At 37.1% G+C, this 13,743-nt stretch overlaps 1 long non-coding RNA gene across 1 annotated transcript; it reads right to left on the reverse strand.

The window, feature by feature from the left end:
* Window positions 1-5,908: 5,908 nt before the first annotated feature.
* Window positions 5,909-8,259, reverse strand: LOC106912952 (uncharacterized). The gene is made up of 3 exons (XR_001417070.2): window positions 7,476-8,259; window positions 6,871-7,017; window positions 5,909-6,230 (listed from the first exon to the last, which is right to left on the reverse strand). It is a non-coding gene; the product is annotated as an uncharacterized LOC106912952 (long non-coding RNA).
* Between the last annotated feature and the right edge of the window lie 5,484 nt (window positions 8,260-13,743).

A 13,743-nucleotide genomic window follows, 5' to 3' on the forward strand; every position in this document is an offset into this window, starting at 1 on the left:
TAAAACGTTATAGTTCAAAAACAGTAAAAAGTTCTGGTTAAGGAACAGTTATGTCAGGTAGTTAGCTAGCTAACAAAATTCAGTAATGCTAAGCTAACGGTTACGCAAAACAAAAATACCTACCTTCATAGTCAAACAGGTATTGTTCGGTGAAGAATTTCTAGCCTTTGTCTAATTTAGATTTTGTTGTCAGAGAAAATTGGTTTGCAAATCGTGATCTATCTTCAAATCTTATTTTAGGCAAATGTTTTAGAGACTGTGTAAACTCCATGTCCGGTGTTCTGTCTGATCAACATATGCTGTCAGATATATACATATATATAAATATCTATATCTCTCTTTCTATATATATGTCTCTATATAGATATATATATATAGATATATATGTGTCCATTTTACACACACATATATATATATATATATATATATATATATATATATATATATATATATATATATATATATGAAATAGACAACTTTATCGTTACTTACTATGTACACCGGAACTAAGGATACACAGCTTCGAGCCAAAACGGAAGTTGTGTGACGTCATGTGAAAAGGGTCTATAGTCGCTGACGAGATTTAGGGCGAGATTTAGGCCGGCCATCTTGGAGCGGTACACTACTCCACTCAGCCTTATGTGTTTAGCAGGCATATATATATATATATAGCCATTATACTTAATTACAATTAAGTATTAAGTAGGTGCCTCACCAGCTATGAACCATATATATATATGTGTATATATATATATATATATATATATATATATATATATATATATATATATATATATATAGCGCAGCAAGAAGGTTCTAGGGTCGATTCCCAGCCCCGGTCTTTCTGCATGGAGTTTGCATGTTCTCCCTGAGAACATGCAAACTCAGGGAGTTTGCATGTTCCTGGCCGCCCAGGAACAGGCCCTAAACACCAGAGCAATAGAAGCTCAGATCTACCACACCAGACAAGACCCAAGGTGTAGGTTGTGCAAGGAGGCCTCTGAGACAGTCCAGCACATAACAGCAGGGTGCAAGATGCTGGCAGGGAAAGCGTACATGGAACGACATAACCAAGTGGTGGGCATAGTGTACAGGAACATCTGTGCAGAATATGGACTGGAAGCCCCGAGGTCAAAATGGGGGACACCCCCAAAGGTGGTGGAGAATGACCGAGCTAAGATCCTGTGGGACTTCCAGATCCAGACAGACAAGATGGTAATGTCGAACCAACCGGACATTGTGGTGGTGGATAAAGAACAGAGGAAAGCCGTTGTGGTGGATGTAGCAATACCAAGTGACCACAACATCAGGAAAAAGGAGCATGAGAAACTGGAGAAATACCAGGGCCTCAGAGAGGAACTGGAGAAGGCCTGGAAGGTGAAGACCACAGTGGTGCCTGTGGTCATCGGGGCCCTCGGGGCAGTCACCCCCAAACTGGAGCAGTGGCTCAAACAGATCCCAGGAACAACATCAGACATCTCAGTCCAGAAATGTGCAGTTCTAGGCACAGCCAAGATACTGCGCAGAACCCTCAAGCTCCCAGGCCTCTGGTAGAGGACCCGAGCTCAGAGGATGAAAGAGACCACCCACGGAGGGTGAGAGGGGAATTTTTTTATTTTATATATATCACCAGCTATGAACCATATATATATATATATATATATATATATATATATATATATATATATATATATATATATATATATATATATAGCGCAGCAAGAAGGTTCTAGGGTCGATTCCCAGCCCCGGTCTTTCTGCATGGAGTTTGCATGTTCTCCCTGTGCATGCGTGGGTTTTCTCCAGGTTCTCCGGTTTCCTCCCACAGTCCAAAAACATGACTGTCAGGTTAATTGGCCTTTCCAAATTGCCCCTAGGTGTGAGTGTGTGTGTGTGCATGGTTGTGTGTCTCTGTGTTGCCCTGCGACAGACTGGCAACCTGTCCAGGGTGTACCCCGCCTCTTGCCCGGAACGTTAGCTGGAGATAGGCACCAAACTTTACCTTTAATAACATAAAGTTACCTAATTTTTAAAGTGCAATCAGTAATTCTTTTATAACAAATTTATATCAGTAATGATTTCCTGGTTAATGTCAAGTTGTCATAACAAAGACATTTTGAATAATGTCAACTTTGTATTAAAAGTGTCATAATTTACCGAATGACGCTTTATGACAACAGTCATAAATATTCATGAAGGCTTATTCATGTTCATGACAGGTGTTATGTCATGTTTATGAAAGTGTCATGTCAGTCTTATTCAACCCCCTTCAAATAGTGTTACCGCACCAGCACCCCTCCCGACCCCACTGAGGGACAAGGGTGAAAGAAAATGGATGGAGATATATATATATATATATATATATATATATATATATATATATATATCTTCGCCCGGAACGTTAGCTGGAGATGGGGACCGACTTAATTATAATCGGATTTACAAATCGAGACCCCCTGCATGTTATTGTTTACATAAGGAAATTTTTCGCATGCTACAATGCTGGAGGGCATAAAGGCTATTCCTTTACATGCCATTCATGGCTGCGCCGTTGCCGCAGAATAATTCCGTGATCTCAATCCAACTTAGACATGTAGATATTATTAATTTCGTGCTGTGCTTAACAGCAAAGGGAGAAACTGTTAAAGTACAACTCAAACCACGTCTTTCTCGCTCTCTGTATCAGCGCAGCTACTGCATGGCTAGATCGCTGTTACCATCTCTTACTCTGCAGTTGTGGAGTCACAATGTCTGGGTTCATGAGCGCCCCCAGCGATGAGACACGAGAACTGCTTGCCTCACCTCGAATCTGTTCTGTGCTCTTCTTATCGCTTCTCAGTACACGAAACACGTTACACACACAGTTGGTGACAATAAAAACACAGTACATTAAATACATAAGCTAAATAATTGAAAATCAGTTAATACATTAAATGTTTTTAACCATTTTATTGCTGGCGTACAGACAGGAGGAGCATGCTCCCATAGAATGGCCGCCAGTGCAGTTAGCGAGAGGTTGCGCAATCCCAGGTGAGGCTCAGCTCGCTGCTGCCTCACCGGCTTCGCTTCTGAGCATTTGAATGGGAAAATTCAGCGATTTTGAAGAAAAAAATAATCCGATTTGGTTAAATTAAATGAAAAATAAGTAGTACCTGACCGCACGTCACTGATACACACACACACACACACACACACACACATATATATATATATATATATATATATATATATATCTATATATATATATCTATCTCTATATATATATATATATATATATATATATATATATATATATATATATATAGATAGATAGATAGATATATATAGATATATATATATAGATATATACAATCACCGGCTTCTCTTTTGAGCATTTTAATTGGAAAATGTGAAAATCCAGCAATTTTTAATAAAAAATAATCAGAATTAGTTAAGCTAATTAAAAAAATAGGTACTTGAAAATAGCAATGCAATATAAACGATTTTATTAAATTTTATTTTTCATGATGACAGATGGGGCTCTGTTTTACCTGTCTCCTCTGACTACACGCACACACGCACACGCGCACACACACGCACACACACACACACATATATATACACACACACACATAGGGCTGAAATGATTCCTCGAATGATTCGAGTACCTCGATTACTAAAATTCCTCGAGGAAAATTTACCTGCCTCGAAGCTTCGTTAATTTATGTTTTATTAGTTAGCGCACCGTGTTCCGGCCGGGACTTCATTTGCGTTGCGCGGAGCTCTCACTTCCGCCTCTGAGTTGTTGACAAAAGCTAAGTCTCAGCGGCATAAAGTCCAATCTTCAAGATTGGCCCGTGGATATTTTATTGATTGATGATAATGCCCGACTTTTTATCGTTTTTGGGGAACCAATAAGCATCCTTAAAATGACTGGGGGAATGCCTGGAGTACGGCAGCATTTCTCCTCCGGGGCTGCTGGTTGAAAGCGAACGGCGGGAAGAGCGCTGAGGTGAGCGGATAGCCTGAACAGGGCGGGCGGCTGAGTAGCTGATGCTTACCGTGTAAATGTAGCTTTACCGACGAACCGCACAATAAATTTCATATCCCGGTCTGAAGAAACGGGTGACGGAGCGCATCGTACATGGCTGGTAGATGAGTTTCTGAGTGTGACCAGTGAAGGTGTCGTAAATATCCCGTATTGCTTCCCCCCGTGTTCGTCCCCCGGTCTAACGGTTCGTCAGTCCGCTGGTCTATTTCCTCCCCTCCACCCCATCTTACGTTCGTTCATTCGCCCTCTCCTCCCACTCCAGGCGGCATTTCCCGTATTTTCAAACCCAAAGCGTGACAGGTTAGGTGGCAAGGTGAGTTTAATTAATCTATTAAACTCACTGAAGATGAATACATAAACTAAAAGCTGGATTGTAGACATTTTTTATAAGCATATTTGTGAGTCTGCCTCTTTATTAAATTCAATATAATTTCAGATTTTTCTATAACTTTTCTTCTGGTTAACTTAGAAAGTGAGCTATTATTGTTACAGGTTAGTTTTCTAAACTACAAAAAAGCAACTGTTAGGGATGCTCAAATATGGAAAATTGGATTGATATTGATATCTGATAGTAACACCGGTATTATGCCAGATTTACCAATATTTCATTTTATAATTTTTTTTATCCGATTACTCGATTAATCGTAAGAATAATCGATAGATTACTCGATTACTAAAATATTCGTTTACAACAGCCCTACACACACACACACACTTGTGAAAAGTTATCTTCTGGGCTCTGACGTCAACAGTTCCTCGATTTGAACACAAATAAGCTGATCAGTGCTGAGGCATCTTCTGCTGTTTTCGTTGACCATAGTAGGATGGACGAGTCACTTGCTCATTGCATTGACAAAGCGAGTACATAAATGTATTGCTCTTTAAATGTGGTAGAAAGCTACAAATATAATCTAAAAAAATGTTTCTCAGGATATCTGGATACTTATGTTTTTATTAACTGTGTCAGTACCGTGGTTTCTTTCAATACCAATTATTTTTTTTATTCTCTAAGTAGCTATTTTTGGGCATGTACTAGGACAAATGTTTTAGCACACTAACCTCTTAAAGATCTAAAATGGAATTTAACTTTTTTCCTGTATATAAGATAACATTTCCTACCAAAAGCCATCACTATCTAAAATGACTCTATGAAGAATTAGTATTTATTACAAATAATAACATTTAATTTCTCTTTGGGAACAATGAAATACTTTTAAATTTAAATTTGAATTTCTAAACCAAAAGCTTCAGGGAGTCTTGCTTTTTAATGATGCTATATTAAAATTTTGAGATTTAAGCAAGTTTTTCATTTTTATTTTTTAAGGCTGAAAATAATGTTATGATTCTTAAATTTAACGATTAAAACATAGTTAAATAAAATAAATGAAATTATGGGCTTTTAGTTTCTTAAATATTTTTATATGAGAAAATCAAATTCTTAATTAAATGCCTGATAATTTGACGTGTGTAGAAGTGAGACAAAATAAAAATATTATGGAACAGCAAATAATCAGCATATTTCAATGGCTGAAGAATGTCATGGATATGTGGTTGAACTTTCAATGAAACCTATTGACTGATTTACAGGTTTTATTCTAATCAGGAACAAATGAGAGAAATCTAGCCAAATTTGGTAATAAACTGACATAAATTTGGGACGCAGTGTAAAGTACATGACAAGTATGCTCTTTCAAGTTAAACAAGGGCAATTTTTTGTCAATCAAGCAGTGCTTAACTTGGAAAGTTAAAATATGAGCAAATGAATTGCATTTGGTAATTGTGTTATTCATTTCCAAATGGTGCACTTCTCTCTAGAAGCAATTTCAATTCAACACCTATGTATGCAAAACATATGAAGTCATGATTTAAACCCCAAAATGCATTTTAAACACTCATCTTGTTTATTAATTACATTAAATAAATAAATAAATAAATAAGAAGAAGAATACATAACAACATTAACAGAGATTTTTTTCCCTTTGATTACAAATTATTTCATTGACATTTTTTGAATTTCTCGCCCCTTGATTTCAATTCTTGTCTCAAATTTCCCATGCTCTAACTCCCCATCCAAAGGCTGCCACAATGCAGCTGGCACCAGCAGAGTCGTGTCATCCTCTAGGAGAACTTCCTTCATATTTGTGTCATCTGTGTCCATGACACCTATTATAGTCACCGCCATGCTCTCCTCCTTTTGAGCCTGCGAATACAGTACAAACAAATATTATTTTATATTATAAATATAATCCTATTTGTGAGTTTTCATATTCTCATCTAAAGAGGAGAACAAAAAAAAACAAAAACAAGATCAAGACTAAACGTGAAAAAAGAAAATAGCTTGATAATATGTACTGTTTACTTCTGATTTACATTTTATAAGTTCATTTGTTTTGTGCATTTCAGGAATCAGAAAGTTCAAAGTGCTTCATATATTTAAAATATTTTACAGTCCCCAAAGGCCAATAAAGCTACAATAAACATAGCATTTTGTCACATGACATTATCAAAATCATTTTTGTTGCAGATCTACGGTACATTTATGTTAATTGTTGTTTCTCGTTTCTTTAAGTGTTGTTTTTGAAATGCATAATAGACTTGAGCTAGAAAATATTGAATGGTCAACTGGATGTTAAGATATATTGGCAATAAGGCATTCACTGACTTTGAAACTGATAAAGACTTGTTAGGTGTAACTCAGAGCAGTAGCACATCAAACTTTGTGTATATCTCAAAAGTTTTTAAATAGGTTAAATTGGAAGGCTTCAATTTTAAAAGATGTCAGCTCAATTTTCTAAATCAACTTAAAATGAAGTTTACTTCTTCAAGAATTGACAGCATACCTCTACTTTGGTGAAGGTTGTGGTCTGTAGCTGTGGCCCATATCCATTATCTTGGCATGTCACATGTGATACATGGACATGTTGCCCCACTTGGAGTTCCACCATCGCTGCCTCTCTCCACAATGACAACTGCATTGTGCAGCTGCCCTGCAATCACAAACATGATTGCTAAATTAGACAAGTATCAAGTAGTTCTCTAATGCCAATAAATAGATAAAACCCATCAAGATACTTTGTCTTACCACAGGCTGCACAACAACATACAAGCTAGTTTTTCATCATCAACTTGAAATTTTTCAGATTAGTTCATAGATAAATCTACGACAATATGCTTTGTACATTTTTGTGTAAGCTATTTCTCTCTATACTGTAGATCCATCACATATCAACACATCTGAACACGTCTCAGCACTGTCAATTATTAGTGTACATGTTGCTCATTTCCACCCAACACTGTGCAAGGAGTGTTACTTCACTGTTAAGTGAATCTTCAGTATTAAGTGCAAATGGCATTAGGAACTTACTTTTTATTTCCCACACATTATCTGTTTTTGTAAAAGGCGAGAACTGCAGCTTTGAACAAATCTTAAAGCAAGTTATCAAACCTCTTTAAGCCTGGCACTTCTGATTGGTACCTCTGCTTTCCCAGACTTGACTAGTCTCACAGCACCAGACTGAAAAGTACAAAAAAATAAAAAAATCAGAGTTCACATATTGTTCTGTAATGGGCCATTTCAGATTATCTTGTAGTTATTTGATATCTACAGCTAGCAAATTAAGTCTGATATTAAATTATAAAATTATAAGAAATAAAAAAAATCATACCTCGACAATTTCGCCTTTAGCACTGATCAGCCCTCCCCCCACTGTGATTTCATCTAAATGGGTGAAAGGGGCTGGTGGATATAAAAGGGCCATTCCCCTGGCTGTTATATCCACAGTGATGTTCACTTTTGGACCCTTGAAAAACTGACTTGATGGAAGAATATGTATATAGAATGGGGGCTCGTTCCCTCTAACGGCATATTCTCTCAAAATATAAGACTCTTCCTCTGCGATGGCTTTTTTATTACTTTCAAATATTGTCAGTTTTGTAACTGAATTGCCATCTGTGACAACAGCTACCTGATTTTTTTGCTCAGTAGAACCTTTGCCTTCCCATTCTCGAGCCCCCAGCTTATTACCCTTTCCTCTTCTTTAATGTGCAGGATCCTAATGTTCACAGGGGGTGGTCTGAAATATGGTGAGTCTGGTTTTTGTGAAAGTATTTTAGTTAAAGCCATCCTAAGGGGAAAGAAAAGGAGAGAAACTCAATTTCAATAAATTTAAATAAATACCAATTAGAAACCCCATCAATAGTCAACTGTGCCATCTGCTGAACTCCACACTTTAATGGGGGCCCATAATTCTAACTTGCAGTTTACCTGCTGTTGAACGGCAGGTAAACTGCAGATGGCAGATTCATTTATAATATATATATATATATATATATATATATATATATATATATATATATATATATATATATATATATTTTTTTTTTTTTTTTTTTTTTTTTTTCCGGGCACCACCAATTTAAAAGCGCCCGTTAAATCTCACCCGGGTTTCTGTTACAGTTTGCCCAGCAGATAACCACAGTTAAATGCGCCCAACACGGAACTCAAGTGGGCGGTTCCCGGCTCCACAATTAGAAAAATACTGTAATATCCAAGTCTTTAAACGGAAAAATTTCCAGAATTTCCAAGGGAAAAAAGTACAAATTTGTCAGGAGAAAAAAAAAATCCATTAACTAACATTTCTTTGAAACATCATGAAACAAAAATAAATACATTGTAACATTCTACTTCAGTGAAATAGTTATTCATTTTTTATTGTTACATTTACATGAAGCTCGAAACACATAGAAATTAAGCTGGAAATTAAGAATTATGATCAAACTTACTTCTCCACCGACTCCACAAAGAATGACTAACGGCTACTTCGATCGCATGTATTTATAGATACAGCGCTCACGAGCGTCTTCACAGCCTGACAAATAACGTCTAGAACGTTACAGTCACGAGCCAGATTCTATGCCCAGTTCTGATTAATATCCCTGTCAGCATGCCTAGGTGAGCCCCGTAAGAGGAAAAGGAGGCCAAACCAGATGGGTCCCATATGGGTTTTTCCGCGGATTCCACGGTGGCCCCACATGTGTTTGCCCATTTGGTGTTAGCCCCCATGTTTCCAGCTAACTAAAAAAAAATCTGTAAATATTTGTGGAACACATAAATCAAGAGAATGTTTCCAATTGATGGCACAATATATATTTCTAAACATTCTTTTATTGTCATCATTTATTCACGTTGTTTCCACATATCAACTGCAATCCTCCCTCTCCAATGTCCTTCGGACTCTCGGTTGCTGTCAGCTGTTCTTTGTTTGGGATTCCCTTCCGTGCTAATGACTCCGTGATTTCTGATTGGCTGCCTGCAACAGACTGAAGAATACCCGACACACAAAAGCAGGCACGTCTGCATAGGACGTGTGTGTGTGTGTGCGTGTGTGTGTGTGTGCGTGTATATATATATATATATATATATATATATATATATATATATATATATATCAGTGACGTGCGGTCAGGGGAGGCAGGTCATGGGAAAAAAAATAATATATCATGGAAAAATAATAATAAAATCATTTTTAAGATATTTTCACCCTGTGATTTGTACTATAAAGTACCTATTTTTCATTTAATTTAACCAAATCGGATTATGTTTTTCTTCAAAATCGCTGAATTTTCCCATTCAAATGCTCAGAAGCGAAGCCGGTGAGGCAGCAGCGAGCTGAGCCTCACCTGGGATTGCGCAACCTCTCGCTAACTGCACTGGTTGCAATTCTATGGGAGCATGCTCCTCCTGTCTGTACGCCAGCAATAAAATGGTTGAAAACCTTTAATGTATGAACTGATTTTCAATTATTTAGCTTATGTATTTAATGTACTGTGTTTTTATTGTCACCGGCTGTGTGTGTAACGTGTTTCGTGTGCTGAGGAGCGATCATAAATGGCATATTATTTGAGTAGAGGTGAGGCAGGCAGTTCTCATGCCTCATCGCTTGGGGCGCTCATGAACCCAGACATTGTGACTCCACAACTGCAGAGTAAGAGATGGTAACAGAGATGGTAACCTTATATTATGTCTATGACAGCGAGCCGTCCAGCGAGCTAGCCACACAGTAGCTGCGCTGATACAGAGAGCGAGAAAGACGTGGTTTTGAGTTGCACTTTAACGGTTTCTCCCTTTGCTGTTAAGTACAGCACGAAATTAGTCATATCTACATGTCTAAGTTTGATTGAGATCACGGAATTATTGTGCGGCGGCGTCGGGCTATGGATGGCATGTAAAGGAATAGCCTTTTTGTACGCATGCGCGAAATTTCCTTATGTAAACAATAACATGCAAGGGTCTGCATGTTATTGTTTATTGTTTATTGTTCGAGAAAAGTCGAGCTCATCCCACTTCCCCATGCTGGAGATTTTAGTTTAATAATAACAATAAATAAAGTTATCTTTAAAACTGATTACACAGGTGACATCAAGACCCAACATTAGAGTCAGACAATAATAAAATTAATCTGGTTGTGTGTGTTGTTATTGTGTCCTGCTTTAATTCTACTTTTTTCTATTTAATCATAAAAAATCATAGTCAGGCAGAAAGAGAGTTATGCAACAGGAAAAGCAGGTTTCCTGGAAAAAGAGGAAGTTTCCAGCCTGCAGTGATTAAAAATAGTTCAGACTGCTCATTTTGAGCATTAAAGGTTTAAAGAATAAAATCTAAACGTTTTGAGTAATTGGATAAAACCCAGAGTAAAATACTTGAATTAATGATGATAACTTATAATTAAGCCAATAATCAATATTGGTTTAACCGGTGGTTGATGTTGGTTTGATTATAAGAATATTTACACTTACTCTTATACTTATTGAAATACTTACAGGTGAAAGAAGTAACTGTAACATGGTGTCAAATGATTAGAATAATGAATTATTCTTGGTTTCTTTTCAGAAATGTCTGTAATAACTCACATCATGATTATAATAAGAGTAACTAATAATTAATGGTTATTATAATATTATAAGTGAATGCTAAATCAGAGAAACTAAAAGGTTATAAATGTGATTTTGACATTGAACTTGAAATGGTGTAAAGTGTGTAACTGTAACTAAAGGTCACTGATGTTGTGTTGGAGGTAGATGGTAGGTGAAAGGTCAGGTGGAAAGAGGAACTGATGGGAGAGCGGAGGTGTCCAACGCCTTATTGCTAAACTTCAACTTTCCTAAGAGAAGGTTAGACACAAGAGGACTGTTGAGCAACCTGGGACACTGGTACAGACATCAGGTCATGTCCAAAGATGGTGATGGATATGAGATTATCGGTCCAAGCAGTCAGCCAATGAGACAAAGCTAGCCAATGCAAATGCACCAAAAGGGTGGGTATATCCTTTATAAGGTGAGTGCAAAGAGGAGTCTTTGGTTGGATCCTTCAGGCAGCTTCGAGCCAAGATCGAGATGGACAAAGAACTCTGCAGCTGAAGAAGAGCCGGAGCCACAGAGCCGAAGACTGTTCTGCACATGGGGACCAACCCGTTAGCCCCGCAACATGTGGCTTCAAATTGCACTTCTCTCACCAGCTGGGTTTGGGACCCCAAAGACAAAGACCAAGGCAAAGATGAAGATAAAGACAAAGAACAAAGGCAAAGAGGAAGAACTGGTGTGTTCCTTCCATGAGACCAGCCCTTCTACATCTCGAGAGACCAGAAAGATCGTGAGACGAGGAGAAAGGAGCTACAGAGCTGCAAGACAAGAAAGAGAGGACCGCTACGGACAAGAGGAAGTCACCCTGAGGCCCGAGACCTGCCGCTCTGACTCAGTACTCTTCCTGTACTGGGAGCCTCCTGCTGCTGCAACACCTTTTTCATCATCAGGCCAGTTCTGGGGTTCAAAATGCCAAACACCGTCCGTCTCTCTCAAAATTTCTCTTTTTTAGTTCACAGTGTCAGCATTAGGGAAAGATAGACTAGATTATTGATTTTACTTATTTGATTATTTCTGCTACTGATTTAAGCTGTACTGACCCTTGCAAAAATTGCCTTACTAATAAAATAATCAGCATCAAGAAAATCTAAAAGATGTTGTGGACATTCAGTTAATGAGTCACCTTAAAGTTCTTTGATGGTTGTAAAATAGCTATGAAGTTTGATTCTGGGAGGAGAAGGTGGAAAATGTTTTATAGGTTGCTTTTAGCCAAAACTAAAACAACACCCTTGGGACTCGCCCGAGTCACTAAAACCAACCTGGTTCAATAACAAGTGCAAGTTGTAATAAGAGAAAGAGCGACCGTTAACAGGTGTGCTCTGTGAAACTAGCTGATTCTGGGCTACTCTATCTGGCTAATTCACAGAGTGAAAAAGGGTGGGACATCTGGATGAAGGTCGTTAGAAACCAGGCTAGTCTTTCTCGCACCCAGCTTAAACAGAGTTTACTTCAGTTCTGGGTAGGGTAAATCTCGGCAGATTTAGGAAACTCAATTCACCCGTTAGACGGAGAGCTGGGAGCAACATCTCCCTCCTCTCAGAAGAGGAAGTAGAGAGAGAGAAGGGGGGGAGGTGTTGTGCAACAACAACTCGCTTTTGTTGAAAGTTCAAAATGCATTAGCATAGATTGTTATTAAATAATGCTCTTTCTTAATCACTGTCATGAACAAAATATTAAATAAAAACTATAAATTTAACTTACTGTGGGAGAGGCGGCAGGAGCTTGCTCCACTCAGCAAATGCAGGTGACGTTCATAGAACGAACGCCGCTTAAAGGCCACATATATATACATACATACATATATATATATATATACATACATATATATATATATATATATATATATATATATATATATATATATACATACACACCACATTAATGTGAATATATTAACTTCACATTAATGTGTTAGTGAAACTTAGTGAAGGTATACTAGAATTCAGCTGAAGTAGGAGAAGTTTGTCTGGAACCTGAATTATTTGAAAAAGTCAAAAAGTGAAACAGAGTTTAAGAAAGAGCATAACTGAAGCAAAAGGAATTTAGTGAAAACCCAGAAATAGTTGAAACAATTGAATAGTGAATATATTATATTAATAGTTTAATAGTGAATTATATTTTATAAATTATATAAATTATAGCAGAATTCAGCAGAAGAAGAAGTTTGTGTGCAACGTGAATTATTTGAAAAAGTAAAAATGTGAAACTGGGTTTAAGAAAGAGCATAATTGAAACAAAAGGAAATTAGTGCAAATCCAGAAATAGTTGAAACAATTGTATAGTGAAACAGCAAGAAGCTTAAAAAATTAGTGGAAGCAGAAAACCAGAAATATTTGAAGGAGTAAAACAGAGCAAAATCAAAAACATAGTGCCAAAGAAGCAGAACATTTTGATATATGAATTGCTAAAATTGATTAGATTGCAGAAAAGATAAAAAGTGGAAGTTGAAGGCATACAGAAGAGTTGAAAAGCTAAAATATAGTAAAACCAGTAAAAGGCATACATAAATGTAGATTTGCAGATTGCATAGAAACAGACAAAAACAGAGCACAAGAGAAAAATACATTGAAAGAATAGGAGAAAGAGTGACATGGTTGTACTCCAGAGGAGTTTCACAGAAAACAGTAAGACCTATAGCAATAATAGCAATAATTCCAAAAAGTAGACACACGTAGCTACATTTTAATGCATAAATTATTTCTCTACAGTGAAATATGTATGAACAGCATAATTTTGTTTGTCAAAAAGCAGAAAAAGTTCAAAAACGGAAGTTAGTAGAGTGTACACTCTAGCAA

Source organism: Poecilia mexicana, unplaced genomic scaffold (assembly GCF_051168715.1).
Source record: "Poecilia mexicana isolate PSO_F unplaced genomic scaffold, ASM5116871v1 scaffold_16, whole genome shotgun sequence".
In the NCBI taxonomy this organism is placed as follows: domain Eukaryota; kingdom Metazoa; phylum Chordata; class Actinopteri; order Cyprinodontiformes; family Poeciliidae; genus Poecilia; species Poecilia mexicana.